General features: G+C 36.7%; 1 pseudogene; it reads left to right on the top strand.

Moving 5' to 3' along the window:
• The first annotated feature begins 2,069 nt into the window (after nt 1-2,069).
• On the top strand, nt 2,070-3,961 carry LOC122735244 (annotated as a pseudogene).
• Nucleotides 3,962-5,694: the final 1,733 nt, after the last annotated feature.

Raw genomic sequence — 5,694 nt, 5'->3', positions numbered from 1 at the left:
ACTTTAATTAAGTTCTGATGAGATGGGAAGCATGTATTTGAAACTATTGATCCCCTTTCCAGAATAAAAAATAAATAAATTTATTAGTGAACACTTTAAAATAGGAAATTAAAGCCCACCACACAGTTGAGACTTAGCATTCAGTGGCAGCACAATCATCATGATGAAGAGAAAACAGGAATCTTCACTTAAAAGTGATATTAAGATTGAAATATTTAATGTGCCCCACTGAAAACCAAGAATTCAAAGGAACAAAAGGACTAAATTTCCTACCTAACAATCAAATTTCTACTACTATTTATAGAAATGTATAGCTGATTAGAAATAAAAGGCACCTTGTAGATTATCCAGAACAATCTTATTTTTCAGGGGAGGAAAATAAGGCCAAAGAAAGGTGTGACTCTCAACCACTCTCAGAGTGACTAAGTGGGATTTGAAAGTAAGTTTCTTCATTTCTAGTCCAGAGTTATTCCTCCCATACTATACTATTTATACCACTACAGAAGGTATGAACTAAAAATGAAATAAAGATAATGTCCTAAAAACCTCTGAAAAATCACCTCAGTTCAATAAATACTTAGACCTTTCAGATGCTTAGGAGATCAGCTTTCAAAACAGGAAAAATAGAAGTGTCAAACTTGTAAATTATCATTATTTCCCAAACAACACTAACAGCAAAATCATTAACTAGTCATCTACAAACTGACCATTCATGTAGGAAGCCTATTCCCACTTGATATGATTTCAGATATTTCTCACCTGATAAAATTTAAGAGGTTTCCTGAATGGAAACAGGTTGATTTGTCTCAAGCAAATTCATCTGAAAATTTCCCATTAATCATTTTACCAAATGACACTTAAAACTATATTCTGAATAATAATTATTTATTAAATATACTATATACTCATACATGGAAATGCTGTTTTAGCTCTGTCCAAATCTTTTTACATATTTTGGGTATCTTTTCCTATTTTAACCACTTATGAATATAATGTTTTTATTATGTTAAGAATCCACTTTTAATATTTGACTAGCTACAGTAGGGTTTGAGTGAAATTTGATTTAAATTTTTCATCAAGTAAATTGGTTTGGTGGAATCCAAAACAATCAAAATCATGTAAAGGCACCAAAGAAAATTCATCTAAAGAGCTTCAGGTTCCTTCTCCTTTTTTTAATTCAATCTTCACATCCTGATTGATTGATTACTAGCACATGACAGACCTTCTGCAAGGTTTCTGGGCTTCTCCCAATCAGTCCCCTCAATTGAACTAAATTATAGCTTTTAAGGGCTACTTCATCTCTGGCCATGGTGCTGACTATTTATCAGCTAAGAGCTTAACTACTTTGGGGTGACAATCTCCTTTCAAATTTAATTTTTAAATGTATATAACCCTGAAATATTGCATTCTTCAGGTCATAATAATGGACCTATTAGTTCCTTCCAGCTTTAGATCTATAATCCTATAATCCTAATTGTGGATATTAAACAATGTGTACTATATTAGTGTGAAGTGAAGAAAAAACTTTAAATTGATATTGGAAATAAAGGCAATTAGAGATGCCCCCATATGTATTCTAATGTTAGTAGTGAAGATGGAATGACAGAGACCTAAATGTTGGGCTTAGAATCTAGAAGGCCTGAATTCATATCCTAACTTTCAGATATTTCTTATCTGATATGATATAGGAGGTTTCCTGAATGAAAACAGGTTGATTTGCCTAAAGCAAATTCACCTAAAATTGTCTATTAATCATTTTATCAAATGATACTTAAACCTATATTACCAGCCATGGAATCCTGAGAAAATTCTTTAATCTTTCGAGCTTCAGTCTCCTTATGGGTAAAAAGGGATAAGGTTATCATTTGCACTTACCTCACAGAATTGCTTATGATAATTTATGGGGCAGGGGGACTCTGAAATCATCATTACTGTTGTCATTTATCTTGATCTAGTATGATTGACCTACTCTTCCCTAAACATCTTCCTACTCTAAGCTTTTACTGGATGGCTCAACTTCTCTTGCTATGCTCACCCAGCTCAATAGCAGTCATAGTAAAAAGAGCAATATGTTCTACCAGAAGTTCTTCACTCCCAGGCATGGGTCTCTGGGTTCACTGTCTTGAAAACAAAGTAGTGGATAGCAGGGAAAGGTAAAGAATTTTCCCCAAAGTAACCCCACCAAGCCCATTCACCTCAGAGACTTTCTGGACTATAAGGCAATGTGAGATTTAAAATTGGATACTAGAGCATTAACCTCCCTTTGTTACTTTTCCCTTCTTTATCTCAGAGACTAGTAAATGGAAGAAGCCTCTGGTCTCTAGTTAGAGCTTTTATTGTTTGGAAATTACAAGGTGATGTTGATTAGAGGGATAGGAAAGTAGAAATACAAAACAAATAGTCTTAAGTCTAAGCTTAGTCTATATTCTGTATAAAACTCACCAAAAACCCAAGGTCACCTTTGGGGGAGAGAGCCGCATCAAGCACATGCTGCTACGGAGAGCGTGCCGAGTCGAACTCCAGTCAGCGTCTGTCTGTGTCGCTCAGTCAGTGAACCAGGAGAGCTGAAAAGAGACCCTACTTCCATTCTCTCCTTGCCTTTTAAGCTCACACCCCAGAAGTGGAGTGCTTAGCAGCTGGACTGGCATGCGTAGCCCATGCATGGCCATCAGTCTCCTCCCCAAAAGGGTGGTCCTTTAAAAACTGGCGACTTTCTGTATTCACTAACCGACTGTTAAAAACTTTTTACTACAGCAAATATGACCCATATTGTTTGGGAATTGGAAAGGCCTGGTTCAAAGATGAAAAAGAAGGAAGCTGTTGAGGGCATCACCATTGTGGAAATGCCCCTCTGTAGTCATAGTTGGCATACTTGCTTATGTGCAAACACCCAAGGTTTCTGGACCATCAAAATCATCTTTTCTGGGCACATCAGTGATGAGTGTAATAGGCAATTCTTCAAGAACTGGCATAAATCCAAGAAGTCCTCCACTGAGTACTGTGAGAAATGGCAGAATGATGATGGTGAGAAGCACTTGGAGAAAGATTTCAACAGCATGAAAAATACTTCTAGGTGATCCAAGTCATTGTCCATACCTAGAAGTGCCTGCTCCCTCTCAGGCAGAAATCTCATTTGATCAAGATCCGGGTGAATGGTAGTAACATGGCTGAGAAACTGAACTGGACCCACAAGAACCTAGAACAATGAGTTCTGTGTCCACTATGTTTGGGCAGGATGAGAAGATTGACTTCATTGGAATGACCAAGGGCAAGGGTTACAAAGGTGTCACTAGCCTCTGATGAAAAATGAAACTGTGCTGAAAAATCCACTGAGGCCTATGCTAAGTGACCTGTTTCAGAGCTTGGAATCCTGTCCACATGGAATTCTCTGTGGCCCACATTATTTACAAGGGCTACTACCATTGCACAAAGATCAGCAAGAAGATTTATAAGATTGGCCAGATCAGGGATGGGAAACTGATCAAAAACAATAACCCACTGATTATAACTGTCTGACAAGAGCATTAATCCTCTGGGATGATTTGTCCACTATGGTTAAATGACCAATGACTTTATCATGCTGAAAGCCCATGTTGTTGGGATCAAGAAATGTTTCCTTGGGGCAGCTAGGTGGGCGTAGTGGATGGAGCACCGACCCTGGATTCAGGAGGACCTGAGTTGAAATCCAGCCTCAGACAGTTAACACTTACTAGCTGTGTGACCCTGGGCAAGTCACTTAACCCCAATTGCCTCACCAAAAGAAAAAAAGGAAAAAAAAAAAAGAAGTGTTTTCTCACCCTATTAAAGTCTGTGCTGGTACAGACTAAATGTCACAGCCTGGAAAAGATTGTCCTTGCAGTTTATCAATACTACTCCCAAATTTGACTATGGCCAGTTCAAAATTGTGGAGAAGAAAGCTTTCATGAAAAAACTCAAAAGGAATCATATTGCTAAAGAATAAAACTACCCAATGTTTCCAAATGAACTTGGATCTGATGGATTCTCAATAAATTATATATTTATATATAGTGGGACAATGAGGGTTGTGACTTGCCCAGGGTCACACAGCTAGTAAGTACTAAGTGTCTGAGGCCACATTTGAACTCAGGTCCTCCTGAATCCAGGGCCAGTGCTCTATCCATTGTGCCACCTAGCTGCCCCTAAAAATATATATTTTTGAAAATTATCTTGCTGCTTTGACTATCCCAGCTCAAGAGAAAGTATGAAATAATTGTATTAAATGTGATAGCTTGGAAAATGATGACATTTCTATGTTTAAGTCACCTCTAAATGTGACCTTTAGAGATCCGTATTTATAGAATAGATCATACCTTTCCATGCTTGTTCCTCACCTATATCATGGTACCATGACCTCTGTCTGACATAGGCAAATCAAGAAATTAGAAGGTAGCATAGGTAACACTGTAATGACACAAACTCTTGACCACCCGTGCCTTCATAGTTTCTTTCACTAATATGTCAGGCAACTTACATCATGGACTAGAATGCATTTCCCAAGAAATATTTAGAACAGAGGGAAAGCCACCTGAACAACAGATTCCCAAAGCTGCATCATCACAAACACACTGAAAAGTCTCCATAGACTCACAAACTCTCACTCTTTCCAAGATAATTAGCTCTAGAAAAAAAATACAATGGGCTTTTTCAAACGCCACACAAAATCTCTGCTTCTCTCATATTTTATGTTAGTTTTCTGCAGCACAAGTATGAGGGAAAGGCATATGTACTCATTTAGATTATTACCCACAGTAATTTGAGCACAATTTTGTTCCAACCTCACAACTCAGCTATTCTGGCTTCCCTCATAGGAAGCTGTAAGAAATCTTAGATACAGTCTAATAACCCAAGGGAAAAAATAGTAAATTTCTTGCCCAATACTACCCTTGTAATATGTACCAGTTAGGATTCAAAACTAGTTTCTCTAATTCCAAAATCATTTCTTCTTATACTTTTCCACACAGAGTCCAAATTCTAGCATACCATGATATTTTCTCCTGTGCTAACAACTTTTATTGTTGTTCAGTCATTTCAGTCTTTTGTCTGACTTTTTATGACCCCATTTGGGGTTTTCTTGACAAAGATACTGTAGTATTTTGCCATTTACTTCTCTCATTCATTTTATGGATGAGAAAGTGAAGCAATGAAGATTAAGTTACTTGCCCAGGATTACAGAACTAGTAAGTACATATAAGAGTGGGTTTCAACTTTAACAAAGGTGCAAGGTAACAAAATAAACCCATAGAAATCATCAGCATTTCTATGTACCACCAACAAAGTCCAGCAACAACAGATAGAAAAAGAAAATCCATTTTAAATAGCTGTAGAGAATATAAAATACTTGAGAGTCTACCTGCCAAGACAAATCCAGGAACTATATGAACAGAACTATAAAACACTTTTCACACAAAGTCAGCTTGAAATAATAGGGAAAATATTAATTGCTCATGGTTAAGCTGAACCAATATAACAAAATGACAATCCCACTAGTGACATATCAATCAAACTAACAAAAATATTTTATAGATCTTGAAAAATTATAACAAAATTCATATGGAAGAACAAAAACTCAAGGATATCAAGGGAATAAATAAAAAATAATATGAAAGAAGGTGGTCTGGCAGTACAAGATCTCAAACTGTATTATAAAGTGGTAATTATTGAAATAATCTGGTA

The sequence above is a fragment of the Dromiciops gliroides genome, chromosome 1 (genome assembly GCF_019393635.1).
Source record: "Dromiciops gliroides isolate mDroGli1 chromosome 1, mDroGli1.pri, whole genome shotgun sequence".
NCBI classification, from domain to species: domain Eukaryota; kingdom Metazoa; phylum Chordata; class Mammalia; order Microbiotheria; family Microbiotheriidae; genus Dromiciops; species Dromiciops gliroides.
The sequence above is the reverse complement of the archived record's forward strand: the minus strand, read 5'-3'. Positions and strand labels throughout refer to the sequence as shown.